The sequence below is a fragment of the Euprymna scolopes genome, chromosome 43 (genome assembly GCF_053919585.1).
Source record: "Euprymna scolopes isolate OS-2025 chromosome 43, ASM5391958v1, whole genome shotgun sequence".
NCBI lineage: Eukaryota > Metazoa > Mollusca > Cephalopoda > Sepiida > Sepiolidae > Euprymna > Euprymna scolopes.
Window position 1 is genome coordinate 45516116 of NC_136524.1, and position 21933 is coordinate 45538048.

Consider the following 21933-nt stretch of genomic DNA (forward strand, 5'->3'; position numbering starts at 1 on the left):
AGATTCTAACTGTCCCTTTAAGTGCAATTGTTTGAATCTCCTTTGCACTTGGTTTACCTGGTATATTTGTAAGATAGTTTGTAAAATTCTTTTTCATAAGTCCGGTTGCTCCTATAATTACTGGAATGATAGAGATCTTCTTAAGGTTCCAGTTTCTTTTCATGTCATACATAAGACCCTGGTATTTAGTAATCTTTTCCCTCTCAGCTCTGTTTAACCCAGCATCATTCGGGACACTAACTTCCACCAAGGTTGCTTCCTTCTCCTTCTTGTCCCATATTACAATGTCGGGTTTTATAGCTCCGTTTTCTAGGTATGTGGCTGTAGGGATTGCATAGTCATAGTGGATGGTATATGACTTGTTTCCGACTGTTCTTTCAGGTATATGTTCCCATGACTTCTTACTGCATTTGATATTTAACTTATTGCAGATCGTCCAGTGGAGATATTTGCATACTTCATTGTGTCGCATTGTATAGTAGCCGTCCCCTAGCAGAACCTTACAGCTAGAAATCAGGTGGCTCACACTCTCTACTTCTGTGTAGCAGAACCTGCATTTGTTGTCTTTGCTGAGAAAACTCATTTTTTTAAACGTATTGGTCATCAAGCCTTGATCTTGGGCAGCTATTATAAACTTCTCCTGGTCATAGTGGAGCGATCCATCCTTTAGCCAGCTTATAGACCCTTCCTTATCAATATAGTCTTGGTTATATTCGTCCAGAAAATACTTGGCCCGTTGTTGGTTGGCCCATTCTTCAACTTTCTTGTCATGGAAAGCTTTAGTGTATTTCTGGCGACTTTTTCTGGCTATTTCAGTCGCAGGTATCTTTTCTGTTTCTGTCTCACTTGTAAAACAGTCTTCCCCAAAATGTTTGGCCAGTTTTGTGATGGATGTTGTTCTACTGGCTCTTGATTCCTGATGTTGGTGTACCATCTTGAGAGTTGGGTTTTTAGAGCTCATCAGATATTGTCCGGTGCTCACAATAGTTGCACGATGTTGATGGTCAATCTCCGAGAGCCCCATACCTCCTTTCCATCTGGGCAGATACATTCTAGACAGACACTGGTTTCTGTATATTACTTTATACATTGTCAGCATTTTACGTGTCTTAGTGTCTAGTCTATTTATGTCTTTTTGTGGCCAGTCGACAATACCAAAACTGTATGTTACCACTGGCATGGCTAGTTGGTTAATGGCAGTTATTTTGTTTCTGGCTGTGAGTTCTGTTTTGGCTGTGCTTGTGCTGAGTTTACTTTGCGGTTCCTCAGATTTTTGTGAATTCGGTCTGCCATGTCGGCGAGCTTTTCAGTGCTTGTCTCTTCCGTTGTGGGTGCCAGAATTTGTACTGCTGTGTCTGGGAGTTTATCCAGCCACAAACTTCTCATTATATTTTCGGACATTTTGTTGTCCCCTAGCAATGATCGCATATATCGTAAAAGTTGCGACGGTGTGCGATCTCCCAATTCTACTTGGGTGAAGAGATTGCGTAACATTGTCTCGTTTGATAAGCCGGTCCGTCTCAAAATGGCCTCCTTAAGTTTATCGTATGGATTATTTTCTGGTACGTTCTCCAATAAATCAGTCACCTCTTCGACGACGTCTGCCGGGAATTTCTCAACCAAATAACAATACTTGTTCGCTGAGACGTAATCCGTTTTGCGTCGAAAAGGGCCTGGATCTGGATAAACCACGTCTTTATATTGGTGGGATTAAAAGCTTGTATATTTAGCGTTAATGTAGCCAGAGGTGCTTCAGCACGGGGAGGTTCCATTTTTCTGTTTTTCGTTTGAAAGTGATTTTAAAGCCTTTAAACTGTCGGTTGACTTGTTTCGAGTACGCGAAGCTTGAAATCGTGATCGAAGAAAAAAAAATGTTGCTGTTGCTAGGATCTGTGTTTCTGAGGTCTGTTAAACTGCCAAGTGAAGTTCGAGATTGTGGTAGATCATTTTCCGAGGGGTTTTACACGCTCGTGTTCACGTTTGGATCGGCTGAATTGTAGCCATGTGTGTTCATTACACGTTATTTATCACCAACTCGTTGTTGGGGGTGCCTAATGAGCAAAAGTGCTGTTTTGACGCTGAGTCATGATTTGTTTAATTTTCGATTTTATAGCGACTATCGGCATAACTCGCTAATTTGTTGCTATATTGTGCTGAGATCCATGCTTCGTTTGACGGCTTGTATCATCCCTTGAGATTTGCGTTGTCTTTTTACTTCCTTTGAGTGTTACTGCACGCATGATATAGCAAGTAGTTTAGGAAACCGTGTGTAGCTTGTAAGTAGATTCCGTTGTGCGTGTAATGTTCTAAGTCGGGTCACCAACTTGTGGGGGTCGTCAGGCCTTTTTAGGAACTAACTTCCTCCACAAATAATTAAAAATAAAAAGAAGACTTACATGCAAAACAAACGGAGGTTTATTCACAGAAACCAACCATTAACAAATAAAATATAATTCTCTTTATAATAAGTTCAGAAGTCCTTTTTAAGTGTTCGTATAAAAAAAAGGAGAATGTCTTTTTCTGTTGAACTGTTCATATGTTAAAACATGGCAAGAGAGGCAATAGGTAATGTTCGCCTGTGAAATTGTATGAAGCGCGCGGAGCGGTGAAAATGGAAGAGTGATAATAACACGCGTGGAACGTCCGAATGAAAATGCAGTTGAGAGAGAGATTTGATGTTTGTGTGTGCTTAAATACTATTTGGACCGGCTCCCAGCGAGCTTAAGAAGAAAAGTTTAGAAAAATGTCCTTGGAGAAATCCCATTGGACGGAAACATCACGTGGGGTGCTCTGTACTACGTCCGCTCGTTTTGAGTCGATTTAATATATAAGGCCACGCCGGAATTTGTGTGGGAGTTATTTTTTTTTATTTTTCACGCACCAACATAATCATAATCATACTGCGCGCCTAAATTATATTTTTATAACAATTTTTAATCGGAATCTTAACCGTGTCAACTGGCACACATATAAGTTAAAAAGTTTTAAAGCATAAACTATGCAAAACTTTTCCTTTTTAAGTTTTTATCTTTTATCATGAAATTCACAATCGACTTCCCTTAACCTAGGCGGAAAATACTCGTGCGTACCTGGCTAAATAAAAGTGACGATCATAAACGCATTTATTGGTGGTGGTGGTTGTTGTTGTTGTTTTTCTTCTTCTTCTTCTTCTTCTTCTTCTTCTTCTTCTTCTTCTTCTATCTATCTATCTATCTATCAATCTATTTCTCTCAATAAATTATTTTATCGTCTAGACAGTCTTTTTGCTTCTTTCTTGTTTTTATTGTTGCATTTTTTAAAAGTACCTTGGTAACTATGACCTTGCGGGATAACCGTCGTTGTACATAACAAAAATTTTTCCGCGTATTCTTTAACGAAGAAGGAAGTCAGTGAAACATTACGTAAAAAGAGGAACATTCGAAAGAAACAGGGCAAATACGAAGAACATTGTCTGCTCTGAGGTGTTGGACTGAAGGAGTAAATCAAAGATATTCTCTTACAATGGAATTTTATTATGTGTATTGAACACTGTAGCACAATATTATTTTTAATATTTATTAATTTATCTCACTTGAACCAGTTCTATATTTAAAACACAATGGACTCTATTTTCATAGAAATGGTAATAAACTCATATTTACTGCGTGTTATTGTATTTTCTGTTCAGAAAACTTTTTTTTATTTTTTTTTTTATCACTCTCCAGAAAAAAAATATCAGCTTCATGAAAACATATTTGGGTAATCTCCAAAAATACCGTTAGGGCTTACAACATGGCCGCCAGAAGAGTCACGTGATCCGGTTGATCCAAAACATGAATCGTGCAAATGGAAAACGCAGCCTTGAAGGCAAACTTTGACAAACAATCACAATTTGTTTGTATTTAATTTTTTGTTGATATAATGTTGTTATAAAAATAGGCAAACTTTGAGAAACAATCTTAGGTTGTTTTTAGTTAAAACAGTGTTTATAAAAAGTGTTTTTGTACTTAATTATTATGCTTGTTTGTCAAAGTTTGCTTTAAATTTGCGTTTTTCGGTTTCGTAATACGGCGATTCATGTTTTGGATCAACCGGATCACGTGACTCTTCTGGCGGTCATGTTGTAAGCCCTAACGGTATTTTTGGAGATTACCCATATTTGTTAATTAAATGTTTCTCACTGCGTGGAATTTCCACGGGCCTTGCTAATCGCTCAAAAAGTTAAAATAAAAAACTATACAAAATACAGTTAAAAATCCACCGAATATGTCAGCCTATGTCACGGTAACATATATTGAGCGAGTTTCTAACAGTATTTTGTCTGTTTTTTTTTTTGTTTTTTTAAACTCCTTTTCCCAAACTTACCGTGTCAAAGAGAGAGTAGGGAGCCATTTTAAATTTTCAAATACATCGGCAAACACTGTATGTTTTTCGAGCTGAATAAACATGTTACATTGAACAAAAACACTACAAAATCATCCAGTTAGGTAGAAAAGTAACTTAGTTTGCCTTTGATGACATTTATTTGTTATATATTTGTTTTTTTTTTGTTTTTTTGACAACTTTTTCGAATCTATGTGCACAGTAATACAAACCCAAATTATTTATCGTTCGTTTTCATTTTAGAAAAGGATTTATGGGTTTGTATTACTGTACACATAGATTCGAAAAAGTTGTCAAAAAAACAAAAACAAATAAATGTTATCAAAGGTAAGATAAGTTACTTTTCTACCTAACTGGATATGTTTTCAGTGTTTTTATTTAATGTAACATGTTTATTCAGCTCGAAAAATATACTGTATTTACCGATGTATTGGAAAATTCAAAATGGCACCGACTCTCTCTTTAACACAGTAAGGTTGGGAAAAGAACCTATAAATATAAAACTAGACAAAATACTGTTAGAAACTCGCTCAATATATATTACCGTGACATAGGTTGACATATATTTGGTGGTATTTTAATAGTATTTTGTCTAGTTTATTATTTATAACACTTTTTCCCAAACTTACCATGTTAAAGAGAAAGTCGGGCGCCATTTTGAATTTTCCAATACATCGGTAAACACTGTATGTTTTTCGAGCTGAATAAACATGTTACATTGAATAAAAACACGAAAAATATATCCAGTTTGGAAGAAAAGTAACTTATCTTACCTTTGATAACATTTATTTGTTATATATTTGTTTTTTGACAATTTCTTCGAATCTGTGTACAGTAATACAAACCCGGATTTATTGTTCAATTTTAATTTGTTTGATTATTGTTTGCTTAATTCACTTTTTGCAGTATTTGTAATTTAGCATACGTAATTTTTGTATTTTATTTGTTTTAATTTATATTGAAAAAAGTTCACTTTCAGTAAAACTCGAATCGTATTCCTGTCTTTTCTTTTCTTTTTTTTAATGCATTTTTGTGAGTAAATAATAAACGAATTTTATTTATTAAAATCATTGCAAAAACAAACAAACAAAAAAACAAAACACATCCGAAAACATAATAATAATAATAATAATAATAATAATAATAATAATAATAATAATAATAATAATAATAATAATAATAATAATAATAATAATAATAAACGAAATATTTATTTACATATAAGTTAAAAGTTTTAACGCATAAAAACGCACAACTTTTTCTTTTTAAGTTTGGTACTTGTACAATTTAATCAAGACATTAAAAATGAAAATATCGAAAAAAAAGGTTATATTGTACGTATCTGTTATGGAATGAAGATCTCCGAAAGAAAAAAATTCACTTAATTGGGGGGGGGGGATTACAACAGAAAAACACGTTTTTATGACAGCACGTTGAAGGCGTTGAAGGCAGACATTTTGGAATTTAAAAATTTTTGTTTGGATATTAGTTACGCCACGGGAGATAACTAAGTTTAAAACGCAAACACCCCCTCCCTCCCCATCTTTATTACTAGCTTTTCTTCCTAAAAATCAAACCTTTTGTTCGGTATCATAACAAATTGTTTTTTCGCTATAAAACAAAAACTACTTGATGAAATTAAGTGAAATTTGTTTTCGGAAAACTTCATTCTATAACGGATACGTACAATTTAAACATTTTTTTGTTGATATTTTCATTTTTTTTAATGTCTTGATTAACCTGTACAAGTACCTTAAGTTTTTTTTTTTATCTTTTATCATGAAAATTCCCCTAATATAGGGCGGAAAATACTGGTACCTGGCTAAATAAAAGTGATGATTACAAACGCATTCATTGGTATTTATTTGCTTCCCCACGAAAGCAAACTGTGACACAAGGTCGTTTTTAATGTGGGGAAAACCAGCCCCCCAAAACGGCACAAGGGGCACTTTGGTAGGGACCAAAAATAATAATTGTCTCAGTATAGGGGGTTTCCTCTCCATTGATCGAGACAAATTAACTTTTGCTACACTGTAGCAAGCATCAGAACAGATACTACACTTTGATCTTGGCCCGAAGGATGCGTGAAATTATACAGGTAAGTAAAAAAAAAAAAAAAAATTTTTTTAAATGGTGCTTATACACTTATTGTACCGGCGGTACAATGTATCGCGCTATTTTTTTAATATATATATATATTTATTTTTTTTTTTGTTAGTATTTTCAAGTTAAATTCAAGTTTTACGATATTTAATATTATTAAATTTATAAAAGACAGTATGGAATAATTGCAAAATATCCTTCCCTTCCCCATGTTAAGAATGGCTTTCTAAATAATAACGTTATTATTTCAGCACGGTAACAAAAGTGCATAGGTACCGTCAATTTTATTCGTTTAGTAATAGTTATTTTTTTGTTTATTTGTCTTATTGTTGTTTTTTGTTTTGTTTAGTTTTGTAGTTGTTGTTATTGTTGTTGTTGCTATTATTATTATTATTATTATTATTATTATTATTATTAATTAATTAATTAATTGATTAATTAATTAATTTATTTATTTATTTATTTATTTTTGATTTTTGCGAACCTAAACGAGAATCAGTAATCACCCTCCTTCCCTAAGAACGGCTTTCGGAATAAACACCTCCAACCTCCCCATATTAAGAACATCTTTTGGAATAAACACTCCCAACCTCCCTATGTTGAGAACGGCATACAGTTTTTTTTTTCAGTGGATTTTTACTCGTTACACTAAATGGCCGGGGGGGGGGGGTTCTCGTTCAGGGACACCTTTATTTATTTATTTTTTTATTTTAATTTTCTTTTTCTTTTTTTTTTTCTGTTATTAATTATAATGGCCCTTTGCCCACAATCGATTGATAGAAGTTAGCAAAATATTAATAATGCAAAACACACGGACAAACATACACACACACACACACACACACACGAGAGAGAAAGAAAGAGAGAGAGAGAGAGAGAGAGAGAGAGAGAGAGAGAGAGAGAGAGAGAGAGAGAGAGAGCAGTGGTCAAAGTATTTTGTTAAAGAGGGAGATTTAGAGTTCGTTCCAGCATGCACACGCATTCACCTCCCCCTCCCCTTCCCACACAAGTAGTATAAATATGCGTGACGCCGCGCTTAGCATTACCACTTCGATGAGAGAAGTCAACAAGTGAACAAGGAACACAGGTTGGTTATCATTTCGTTTATTCGTCTTCCTTATTTATTTTGTTAAGATTTTATTTGTTATTAATTATTATTATTATTATTATTATTATTAGTAGTAGTAGTAGTAGTATTACTACTACTATCGTTATTATTATTATTATTACTACAATTGTTATTATTATTATTGTTATTATTATTATTATTATTACTACAATTGTTATTATTATGGTTATTATTACTCCTATTATTATTATTATTATTATTATTGTTATTATTATTATTATTTTATTATTACTATTATTATTATTATTATGATTATTATTATTATTACTACTACTACTAATACTACTATTGGTATTATTATTATCATTGTTATTATCATTTATCATTATTATTGTTATTATTATTATTATTATTATTTTATTATTACTATTATTATTACTATTATTATTATTATTATTATTACTACTAATACTACTATTGGTATTATCATTATTATTATCATTGTTATTATCATTATTATTGTTATTATTATTGGTGGTGGTGGTAGTGTTGTTATTGTTGTCATTATAAAAAAAACTTATTATCATTGTTAATTGCGTATTAATCATCATTTTACTTAATATTTAGTTGGCGGGGTGGGGAACAATTTAAAGAAGAAAAAAGACTTTTTTTTTTTTTTTAAATAATAATAAAAAATAAAAAAATAAAATTAAAAAAACTAAGCAGACGACACCTCCCACTTTCCATCCGGTACTTTCGTTTTAACGTAGCTGGACAATCTCTACCTTCCTTCAACCCCTAAAAACTGATTCGAAGGTATCTACACCACCGCCGCGGCCGCGCCGCGCGCAATAGAAAAAAATCGAACATAATCGATTATATCAATTATTTTTACTCACATTATTAATTTTTGTCTTGGCGGAGGCGAGGAGATAAAATATGCAGAAAAATTAATTTATCATTCATATAACTTAACAATGTGTGTGTGTGTGTGTGTGTGTGTGTGTGTGTGTGTGTGTGTGTGTGTGTGTGTGTGTGTGTGTGTGTGTGTGGTGCGCGCGCGTTTTCTTTTCTTTTTTTTCTATTCTGGTTTTCTATTTAGTTTTCATTTATTTATTTATTTATTTATTTCCGGGACTATGTTTGGGAGGGGAACTCTCTTTAGCTTTTCAATACACTTCTACCCATCTTAAGAAATTAATCTGAGATACATGGCGTGAGCGTGTGTAATTCATTATCTCGATTACGGTCGAAAGATGATGAAGAAGAAATATATATATATATATATATATATATATATATATATATATATATATATATATATATATATATATATGCGAGGTGCCTTAAATAAGTTTCCAGACTTTTATCATATGGCCACTTTTATTGATAATACACACATGAAACTCTAGTCCCTGTCGAAGTAATCTCCTCCAGCTGCAATGCACTTGTTATACTATTCCAAAAATTTCTGGAAGTTCCCATGAGAGTCCTCTTGTGTGAGCGTGTCAATGACCCTCGTCACAGTCTCTTTCATCTCCTCGATTGTTTCATAACGACAATCTCTAAGGTTTCCCTAGAGCTTAGGAAATAACCAAAAGTCACAGGGAGCAAGGTCTGGACTATAGGGAGGGTGAGGAACTGTCTTGCTCAAATAGTCTGTGACAAAGATGGCATTGTGGACTGGTGCATTGTCCTGGTGGAAATGCCACTGACTCGATTTGAAGAGTTCTGGCCTCTTCTGACAGAATCTCTTCCTGAACTCCCTTAAAACCTCAACATAGTATTCCTTGTTGACTGTTTGTCTAATGGAAACCCAGTGTATATAGGTCATGCCCATTCTGTCAAAAAAAAAAGATCATCATAACTTTCTGGGTGGATTTGTTCTGTCTGGTTTTCTTGGTTCTGGGAAAGCCAGTATACTTCCACTGGGGACTCTATTTCTTGGTATCTAAGCCATAGCAGTAGATCCACCTTTCATCTCAAGTTACCAGACCATCAAGAAATGAGGGATCTGAATTGATCAGCTCAACCATCTTCCTGCTGTCATGACAATGTCTTTCTTTCTTATCTTCTCTGAGCACCCTTGGGATAAACTTTGCGCAAATCTTCTGCATCTTCTGTTTTTGACGAATAATTGTGTGTACAGTTCCCACACTGACATCAAACTGTGCACGTATTGTCTCTGTTGACACACGATAGTCCTTATACAAGAAATTCTTTCTTTGGCCAATCAACTCTGGTGTTCTGATTTCCTTAATCTTCCCACATCTCTCATTATCCTTCACAGACTCCCTGCTTTCCTTGAATTTCTTATGCCACTTAAAAATTGATGCTCGATTCATACAAGATGGTCCAAAAGCAGTCTGAAGCATTCCATACGTTTCTGTGGCATTTTTTCCAAGTTTAAAACAATTTTATTGCATATCGTTTTTTTTAAGTGTCCTCATATCCAGATTGCATTTTTTAAATTCACTAGTTGTGGCAATCAGGCTTTAGTAGGATGTATTCCAATCTCTGCTGTAGCTGTTCACTTGAACCTGAAATCATAAAAATTGGTCAGTCATCTCATAAGATGTATAGCTATAACATACTGAATTTTCAAGAGTCTATGACAATTTTAAATGCCTGTGCGAAAAAGTCTGGAAACTTATTGAAGGCATCTTGCAAATATAAGAACAAGTAGTTAAAAAACACTTTGAAAAAGAGTTAAAAACATATTTAATTTTAAAAAGGAAACACAAAATAAGTGGATAGTTCTCTTAATCCGCAGAGTTTTGAAGAAATACTTTCCTTCTCATCAGAGAGTAGGATTTAGCAAAATGCGGGATCGGATTTTGCTTGCAAAAGTATTTGATGAAACTACAAGTCATAGATCTTACTTGGTAACAAATAGTGAAGGAGAGGGAGTATAATATAAAATATATATATATATATATATATATATATATATATATGTATTTTACAACAGAGCCATATTTTATCATGGTTGAAGGCCACTCAAGGATAAGGGTTAATGAATGTAAGGTGGTAGTATAGTAATCGTTAATGGTGTAGATTGGGTAGAATTTGATTATTTAAGGTAACTGTTCAGAAAGATATTACATTGATCGCCCTTTGGGGCCTGTGGCGCAGTTGATAGAGATGTTGAATCTCTACAGTTCCAGATGAGAATTGTCTGAAGATAGCGGTTTCAATCCTACCCAAAGCCGGCCAGAGGCTTACTTGGCCAAAATGTGGTGAGACGGCAACAAGTACGAATGGCAGTGATTGCTGAGAATGCAATTAGGAGATTCGAAGTTCCTATCCGTCGTGGTTACCACCTGACGAAGGCCAGAGGAATAGTTGGCCGAAACGTCGTGAAACAACAACTAATAAAGATGAGAATGATAGTCCGCAATAAATAAAATTAATAAAATAATACTCATCTCAATAATGAATTCCAATTAAAATAATATTTATGATTGTAGATAGTCAAGTGTTTTTTGTGAAAGTTTTGCGGGGGGGGGGGCATAGACTGAATATATATATACATATTTTTTTACAAAGGAGTAACCACTTATGAAAGCTTGATGACAAAATAGTTAATAAGTGTACAGCAGTCAATGAGACAATATCGTAATAATCTTTAGTAGTGGAAATTTGGTAAATTGGATTATTTAAGGGAAACGGTTCATTAAGAACTTGTTTACATTGGACTTGAAGACGATCGTATTGTAGTCAGTTGGAAAGCAGGGAAATGGAACAGAGTTTCACAGGCGTGCAGTTCTAAGAAAGAAGCTTTCTTCATGGAATCTACGTTTAGGTTTAGGCACAGATAAAGAGTGGGGTAAATTATTGATTGTGGTTTCATCTAGATGAGTGTTTTTCCGTGAAAGTTTGGCCAAAGGGGCACCATAGATTAGAGCTCGGACGAGCACTTGCCATGAAAATAATGATAAAGCAGATACAGGCTCGCAACATCTCTTCTATGAGAAAGAGGTTGCAGAGAAGAGAAAAGGGCATACCCTAGTAGGCTACAAAGTCTATTTTGAATTCTGTTAAGGCAGGATAAGATCTTTCTAGCAGCTCCTGCCCAGATGTGGCGACAATACTCCATCCTTGGATATACTTGGCTCTTTTATAGGTAGAGAATTGCATCAGCAGTGAGATATCTACTGGAGCGGTAGAATGATCCGAACATTTTTCCAGCGACTTTGGCAACAGATTTGATATATGTGTCCCATTTCAGATCAGGAGCAAAGGTCAGACCCAGAAGCTTGTTAAAACTTCAAGCCTCCCCAAGGCAAGAGCAGTTCATTTCAATTGATGCCAGACCAGGATCAGAGCATTAATGATGTAAAAATAGAAGTTTGGTTTTAGATGTATTAAAATTAACAAGCCACCACTTTCCCCATTGCACCACGCGTTGAAGATGATCTGAGATGAGGGGAGAGAGAGAATCAGAGAAAACTTGGTCATGTATTGCCTTTGAAATGTTGCCATAGATGGTAGTGTTGTCAGCATAAATATCTATGAATGATCTTAGGATGTGATTTGGGAGATCATTGATGTAGATCAGAAAGAGAGTTGGCCCAGGATGGACCACTGAAGGACTCAAGCATTGATATTGTAAGCTTCTGATTTCTGCCCATCAACCACTACTCTTATGAACCTATCAAAGAGAAATGATTTTATAATTGAGAAGATATTTCCAGATATACCATAGCTGAAAATATTATGGAGTAGACGTTAATGGCATACCCTATCAAAGGTCTTTGATATGTCAAGAGCAATTGCCCTTGAAAGGAAGCCTCCGTTTAGAGATTCCCGAATCCTATGAGATATGACCGATATATATATATATATATATATATATATACATATATATGCAAAAATATATGTATATATGTGTATATATATATGTGTATGTATATGTATGCATATATATGTGTATATATATGTGTATATATGTGTGCATATATGTGTGTATATATATGTATTTGTATATATGTGTATATATATGTATGTATATATGCATATGTGTATATATGTATGTGTATATATGTATGTATATATATGTGCATATATGTGTATATATGTATATATATGTGTATATATATATGTATACAAGTGTGTATATATGTATATATATATGTATATGTATATATGTGTATGTATGTATATATATGTGTATGTATATGTATATATATATGTGTATGTATATGTATATATATATGCATATGTATATATATGTATATGTGCATATATATGCGTATATATATGTATCTATATATGTATATGCATATATATATATATATATATATATATATATATATGCATATATATATATATATGCATATATTATAGCTGTTAAAAAAGGAAGACTGAGTTTTTTGTATCCATGGTAAAAAGAACATATATATATATATATATATATATATATATATATATAGTGTTATAATGGAATAATTCCAGGAGGAAATCCGGGTATGAGAGCTCAATGTGGTAAACAGAGCAATAACATAACATATGTAATTTCCGTGTTATATTTATATATATATAAATATATATATATATATATATATATATATATATATATATATATATATATATTAAGAGGTATATTTAGTAAATAATGTAAAAAGTGCTTGATACGTTAGTAGAGCTAAATATGTTTTTATTATTTAAACCTCGAGAGTACTTGCTTAAATCATTACAAGATTGTTTCTATAGACGGGATAATAGCTTATGTCATCAGACAATTTAAGCCAAAATAAATTGTAAAAGAAATATTTTTGATTACATATGGATATTAAAAACCAAGAGTGGGAGCAATGGATAGACAGGGGAAGGAGAAAGCGAAAGAAAGGAGAAGTGATGGGAGAGAGAGAATAGGCCTAAACGTAGATTCCATGAACAAGGATTTTTCTTAGAACTACCCGCCTCTGGAATTCTCTTCCATTTCCCTGCTTTCCAGCTTACTACAATATGGTCATCTTCAAGTCCAATGTAAACAAGTTCTTGACGAGCCATCCCCGTTAGTAATCCAATTTATCAAATTTCCACTACTAACCATTACTGCAATATTGTTCCATTGACTACTGTACACTCATTAACTTTTATCCTCGAGTGGCCTCCGAGTCTTCATAAGAGATGACTCTTTTCTTGAGTTCAAGACAAATTGACTTGTGCATGAAAAATTACAATGGAGACCAGCTGGGATTTTAAAGGATTTATACAAAGAGTTTTTCGTTGGGGGAGAGACCATGTAAATGGTTTCTTATTTAATTTTCTTGCCTAGCCTTAAAATAGTTGGGCAGTCTCGAGGCAGTATTCATTTAGATCTTCTCTCTACAATTGGGAATTTAGGATGGAATCGGTAATTGTATCAGAATTGGGAAAAATACTGGAATCGTTCCATCACTAATATTTTTGGTACGCATTTATAAATATTAGTGATGGTACAATTTCAAAATTGATCCCGATACCTATATAGTTGAAAATTCTGTTCTAAATTACCGATTCCAATACTATTATCGATTCGGATTATTTTTAAAAAATCCTAAATATTTAGTTTGTTGTTCTAAATTTTCGCTTACTGTAAAAAAAAATCCATGTAACACGTGCATATATTTTCGCAAGTATAAAAATACACTTGTGGAAGCAATCTATAACTTTTAGTTTAAAATCAATAAATATTTTTTATTTCATCATTAATACGAGCCGTGGAAAATTGAGTTTTAAACAAAAGCAAAGAATAATTAAAAGAATCGTTCGAGGTATCGGAAAATAGACACAAACTTTTCAGATTCTGATTCCACAAAAGTTTTGATTTTTCCAATTAATCAGTTCAACATTACTAAATATATTCTTTCATTCGTGTATGTGGTATGCGTTTATATGTCCGCTAAAGATGAGGGAGGGGCTATTAACTACGGTGAGCTGAGATTTGGAAAAAGTGATATGGTTTTCACATTTCATTGTTGCGAGCCTGTTTCTGTTTTTTCTTTATTTTCATGGTAAGTGCTAGTCTGAGCTCTAATCTATGATCTCCCGTGGCCTGACTTTCACAAAAAAACACTCATCTAGATGAAACCACTATGAATAATTCCCCACCCCCCACTCTTTATCTGTGCCTAAATCTAAACGTAGCTTCCATGAACAAAGCTTCTTTCTTAGAACTGCACTCCTGTGGAACTCTGTTCTATTTTCCTGCTTTCCAACCGACTTCAATATGGTCGTCTTCAAGTCCAACGTAAACAAGTTCTTGATGAGCTGTTTCCCTTAAGTAATTCAATCTACCCAATTCCCAGTATTAATGATTACTACAACATTTTCCCATTGACTACTGTACACTCATTAACACTTATCCTCTAGTGGCCTCCGAGCCTTGATAAGTGGTGAATGTGTAAAAAAAAAAAAAGAATCTTCTCTCACTGTAAGTAATTTAAACTATATAGTAACTGTATCGGTAGGTCGGATAGTCTCTATTATTAAGTAGATATCATTGTGACATTGGGGAATTTCCATCAGTATTTTTTGTATTAAATCTTGAGTTTTGAGCGATTCTCAGGACTCCAAAGGCAACGACATCATATTGCCATCTTTGTTTTTCGTTTTGACATAAGTGCTCAGCACTACTAGTGTCTCAAACTTTTAAGCCTGTTTAAATTTCACACTTAAAATACACATTAAAATAAATTAAAACTCCAAAAACCTATTCAGGTATTTGGTAACATATACTTGTATCATTTGGATTCTTCAGACTACTGTTCTCATCTTGAGTGTTATTTTCACAACGTTTTGGTCGATGTAACCTCCGACCTTCTTCAGGTGTATCTTTTGAGATAATGATTGATAATTCGTATTATTTGGATTCTTCAGACTACTGTTCTCATCTTGAGTGTTATTTTCACAACGTTTTGGTCGATGTAACCTCCGACCTTCTTCAGGTGTATCTTTTGAGATAATGATTATTAATTCGTATTATTTGGATTCTTCAGACTACTGTTCTCATCTTGAGTGTTATTTTCACAACGTTTTGGTCGATGAAACCTCTGACCTTCTTCAGGTGTATCTTTTGAGATAATGATTGATAATTCATATTATTTGAATTCTTCAGACTACTGTTCTCATCTTGAGTGTTAATTTCACAACGTTTTGATCGATGTAACCTCCGACCTTCTTCAGGTGTATCTTTTGAGATAATGATTGATAATTTGTATTATTTGGATTCTTCAGACTACTGTTCTCATCTTGAGTGTTATTTTCACAACGTTTTGATCGATGTAACCTCCGACCTTCTTCAGGTGTATCTTTTGAGATAATGATTGATAATTTGTATTATTTGGATTCTTCAGACTACTGTTCTCATCTTGAGTGTTATTTTCACAACGTTTTGCTCGATGTAACCTCCGACCTTCTTCAGGTGTATCTTTTGAGATAATGATTGATAATTCATATTATTTGGATTCTTCAGATTACTGTTCTCATCTTGAGTGTTATTTTCACAACGTTTTGCTCGATGTAACCTCCGACCTTCTTCAGGTGTATCTTTTGAGATAATGATTGATAATTCATATTATTTGGATTCTTCAGACTACTGTTCTCATCTTGAGTGTCATTTTCACAACGTTTTGGTCGATGTAACCTCCGACCTTCTTCAGGTGTATCTTTTGAGATAATGATTGATAATTCATATTATTTGGATTCTTCAGACTACTGTTCTCATCTTGAGTGTTATTTTCACAACGTTTTTCTCGATGTAACCTCCGACCTTATTCAGGTGTATCTTTTGAGATAATGATTGATAATTCATATTATTTGGATTCTTCAGACTACTGTTCTCATCTTGAGTGTCATTTTCACAACGTTTTGGTCGATGTAACCTCCGACCTTCTTCAGGTGTATCTTTTGAGATAATGATGGATAATTCGTATTATTTGGATTCTTCAGACTACTGTTCTCATCTTGAGTGTCATTTTCACAACGTTTTGCTCGATGTAACCTCCGACCTTCTTCAGGTGTATCTTTTGAGATAATGATTGATAATTCATATTATTTGGATTCTTCAGACTACTGTTCTCATCTTGAGTGTGATTTTCACAACGTTTTGGTCGATGTAACCTCCGACCTTCTTCAGGTGTATCTTTTGAGATAATGATTGATAATTCATATTATTTGGATTCTTCAGACTACTGTTCTCATCTTGAGTGTCATTTTCACAACGTTTTGGTCGATGTAACCTCCGACCTTCTTCAGGTGTATCTTTTGAGATAATGATTGATAATTCATATTATTTGGATTCTTCAGACTACTGTTCTCATCTTGAGTGTCATTTTCACAACGTTTTGGTCGATGTAACCTCCGACCTTCTTCAGGTGTATCTTTTGAGATAATGATTGATAATTCATATTATTTGGATTCTTCAGACTACTGTTCTCATCTTGAGTGTCATTTTCACAACGTTTTGGTCGATGTAACCTCCGACCTTCTTCAGGTGTATCTTTTGAGATAATGATTGATAATTCATATTATTTGGATTCTTCAGACTACTGTTCTCATCTTGAGTGTCATTTTAACAACGTTTTGCTCGATGTAACCTCCGACCTTCTTCAGGTGTATCTTTTGAGATAATGATTGATAATTCATATTATTTGGATTCTTCAGACTACTGTTCTCATCTTGAGTGTCATTTTCACAACGTTTTGGTCGATGTAACCTCCGACCTTCTTCAGGTGTATCTTTTGAGATAATGATTGATAATTCATATTATTTGGATTCTTCAGACTACTGTTCTCATCTTGAGTGTCATTTTCACAACGTTTTGGTCGATGTAACCTCCGACCTTCTTCAGGTGTATCTTTTGAGATAATGATTGATAATTCATATTATTTGGATTCTTCAGACTACTGTTCTCATCTTGAGTGTTATTTTCACAACGTTTTGGTCGATGTAACCTCCGACCTTCTTCAGGTGTATCTTTTGAGATAATGATTGATAATTCATATTATTTGGATTCTTCAGACTACTGTTCTCATCTTGAGTGTTATTTTCACAACGTTTTGGTCGATGTAACCTCCGACCTTCTTCAGGTGTATCTTTTGAGATAATGATTGATAATTCGTATTATTTGGATTCTTCAGACTACTGTTCTCATCTTGAGTGTCATTTTCACAACGTTTTGCTCGATGTAACCTCCGACCTTCTTCAGGTGTATCTTTTGAGATAATGATTGATAATTCATATTATTTGGATTCTTCAGACTACTGTTCTCATCTTGAGTGTCATTTTCACAACGTTTTGCTCGATGTAACCTCCGACCTTCTTCAGGTGTATCTTTTGAGATAATGATTGATAATTCATATTATTTGGATTCTTCAGACTACTGTTCTCATCTTGAGTGTTTCACAACGTTTTGCTCGATGTAACCTCCGACCTTCTTCAGGTGTATCTTTTGAGATAATGATTGATAATTCATATTATTTGGATTCTTCAGACTACTGTTCTCATCTTGAGTGTTATTTTCACAACGTTTTGCTCGATGTAACCTCCGACCTTCTTCAGGTGTATCTTTTGAGATAATGATTGATAATTCATATTATTTGGATTCTTCAGACTACTGTTCTCATCTTGAGTGTCATTTTCACAACGTTTTGGTCGATGTAACCTCCGACCTTCTTCAGGTGTATCTTTTGAGATAATGATTGATAATTCATATTATTTGGATTCTTCAGACTACTGTTCTCATCTTGAGTGTCATTTTCACAACGTTTTGGTCGATGTAACCTCCGACCTTCTTCAGGTGTATCTTTTGAGATAATGATTGATAATTCATATTATTTGGATTCTTCAGACTACTGTTCTCATCTTGAGTGTCATTTTCACAACGTTTTGGTCGATGTAACCTCCGACCTTCTTCAGGTGTATCTTTTGAGATAATGATTGATAATTCATATTATTTGGATTCTTCAGACTACTGTTCTCATCTTGAGTGTCATTTTCACAACGTTTTGGTCGATGTAACCTCCGACCTTCCTCAGGTGTATCTTTTGAGATAATGATTGATAATTCATATTATTTGGATTCTTCAGACTACTGTTCTCATCTTGAGTGTCATTTTCACAACGTTTTGGTCGATGTAACCTCCGACCTTCTTCAGGTGTATCTTTTGAGATAATGATTGATAATTCATATTATTTGGATTCTTCAGACTACTGTTCTCATTTTGAGTGTCATTTTCACAACGTTTTAGTCGATGTAACCTCCGACCTTCTTCAGGTGTATCTTTTGAGATGATGATTGATAATTCATATTATTTGGATTCTTCAGACTACTGTTCTCATCTTGAGTGTTATTTTCACAACGTTTTGGTCGATGTAACCTCCGACCTTCTTCAGGTGTATCTTTTGAGATAATGATTGATAATTCATATTATTTGGATTCTTCAGACTACTGTTCTCATCTTGAGTGTCATTTTCACAACGTTTTGGTCGATGTAACCTCCGACCTTCTTCAGGTGTATCTTTTGAGATAATGATTGATAATTCATATTATTTGGATTCTTCAGACTACTGTTCTCATCTTGAGTGTCATTTTCACAACGTTTTGGTCGATGTAACCTCCGACCTTCTTCAGGTGTATCTTTTGAGATAATGATTGATAATTCATATTATTTGGATTCTTCAGACTACTGTTCTCATTTTGAGTGTCATTTTCACAACGTTTTAGTCGATGTAACCTCCGACCTTCTTCAGGTGTATCTTTTGAGATGATGATTGATAATTCATATTATTTGGATTCTTCAGACTACTGTTCTCATCTTGAGTGTTATTTTCACAACGTTTTGGTCGATGTAACCTCCGACCTTATTCAGGTGTATCTTTTGAGATAATGATTGATAATTCATATTATTTGGATTCTTCAGACTACTGTTCTCATCTTGAGTGTCATTTTCACAACGTTTTGGTCGATGTAACCTCCGACCTTCTTCAGGTGTATCTTTTGAGATAATGATTGATAATTCGTATTATTTGGATTCTTCAGACTACTGTTCTCATCTTGAGTGTCATTTTCACAACGTTTTGGTCGATGTAACCTCCGACCTTCTTCAGGTGTATCTTTTGAGATAATGATTGATAATTCATATTATTTGGATTCTTCAGACTACTGTTCTCATCTTGAGTGTCATTTTCACAACGTTTTGGTCGATGTAACCTCCGACCTTCTTCAGGTGTATCTTTTGAGATAATGATTGATAATTCGTATTATTTGGATTCTTCAGACTACTGTTCTCATCTTGAGTGTCATTTTCACAACGTTTTGCTCGATGTAACCTCCGACCTTCTTCAGGTGTATCTTTTGAGATAATGATTGATAATTCATATTATTTGGATTCTTCAGACTACTGTTCTCATCTTGAGTGTCATTTTCACAACGTTTTGGTCGATGTAACCTCCGACCTTCTTCAGGTGTATCTTTTGAGATAATGATTGATAATTCATATTATTTGGATTCTTCAGACTACTGTTCTCATCTTGAGTGTCATTTTCACAACGTTTTGGTCGATGTAACCTCCGACCTTCTTCAGGTGTATCTTTTGAGATAATGATTGATAATTCATATTATTTGGATTCTTCAGACTACTGTTCTCATCTTGAGTGTCATTTTCACAACGTTTTGGTCGATGTAACCTCCGACCTTCTTCAGGTGTATCTTTTGAGATAATGATTGATAATTCATATTATTTGGATTCTTCAGACTACTGTTCTCATCTTGAGTGTCATTTTCACAACGTTTTAGTCGATGTAACCTCCGACCTTCTTCAGGTGTATCTTTTGAGATAATGATTGATAATTCGTATTATTTGGATTCTTCAGACTACTGTTCTCATCTTGAGTGTCATTTTCACAACGTTTTGGTCGATGTAACCTCCGACCTTCTTCAGGTGTATCTTTTGAGATAATGATTGATAATTCATATTATTTGGATTCTTCAGACTACTGTTCTCATCTTGAGTGTTATTTTCACAACGTTTTGCTCGATGTAACCTCCGACCTTATTCAGGTGTATCTTTTGAGATAATGATTGATAATTCATATTATTTGGATTCTTCAGACTACTGTTCTCATCTTGAGTGTCATTTTCACAACGTTTTGGTCGATGTAACCTCCGACCTTCTTCAGGTGTATCTTTTGAGATAATGATTGATAATTCATATTATTTGGATTCTTCAGACTACTGTTCTCATTTTGAGTGTCATTTTCACAACGTTTTAGTCGATGTAACCTCCGACCTTCTTCAGGTGTATCTTTTGAGATGATGATTGATAATTCATATTATTTGGATTCTTCAGACTACTGTTCTCATCTTGAGTGTTATTTTCACAACGTTTTGGTCGATGTAACCTCCGACCTTCTTCAGGTGTATCTTTTGAGATAATGATTGATAATTCATATTATTTGGATTCTTCAGACTACTGTTCTCATCTTGAGTGTGATTTTCACAACGTTTTGGTCGATGTAACCTCCGACCTTCTTCAGGTGTATCTTTTGAGATAATGATTGATAATTCGTATTATTTGGATTCTTCAGACTACTGTTCTCATCTTGAGTGTCATTTTCACAACGTTTTGCTCGATGTAACCTCCGACCTTCTTCAGGTGTATCTTTTGAGATAATGATTGATAATTCATATTATTTGGATTCTTCAGACTACTGTTCTCATCTTGAGTGTCATTTTCACAACGTTTTGGTCGATGTAACCTCCGACCTTCTTCAGGTGTATCTTTTGAGATAATGATTGATAATTCATATTATTTGGATTCTTCAGACTACTGTTCTCATCTTGAGTGTTTCACAACGTTTTGGTCGATGTAACCTCCGACCTTCTTCAGGTGTATCTTTTGAGATAATGATTGATAATTCATATTATTTGGATTCTTCAGACTACTGTTCTCATCTTGAGTGTTATTTTCACAACGTTTTGCTCGATGTAACCTCCGACCTTCTTCAGGTGTATCTTTTGAGATAATGATTGATAATTCATATTATTTGGATTCTTCAGACTACTGTTCTCATCTTGAGTGTCATTTTCACAACGTTTTGGTCGATGTAACCTCCGACCTTCTTCAGGTGTATCTTTTGAGATAATGATTGATAATTCATATTATTTGGATTCTTCAGACTACTGTTCTCATCTTGAGTGTCATTTTCACAACGTTTTGGTCGATGTAACCTCCGACCTTCTTCAGGTGTATCTTTTGAGATAATGATTGATAATTCATATTATTTGGATTCTTCAGACTACTGTTCTCATCTTGAGTGTCATTTTCACAACGTTTTGGTCGATGTAACCTCCGACCTTCTTCAGGTGTATCTTTTGAGATAATGATTGATAATTCATATTATTTGGATTCT

General features: G+C 33.9%; 1 protein-coding gene across 3 annotated transcripts in view; it reads left to right on the plus strand.

Annotated features, from left to right (window-relative positions):
- The first annotated feature begins 7380 nt into the window (after nt 1–7380).
- LOC145268312 (adenylate cyclase type 9-like) overlaps nt 7381–21933 on the plus strand; it is a 429113-nt gene continuing 414560 nt past the window's right edge. For 2 of the 3 annotated variants that reach the window (XM_080123770.1, XM_080123773.1), the window contains exon 1: nt 7423–7552. The gene's annotated coding sequence lies outside the window, so the exon portion shown is untranslated. Of the gene's footprint in view, nt 7553–21933 lie in introns of all 3 variants that reach the window. The other variant, XM_080123772.1, reaches the window with a different exon arrangement.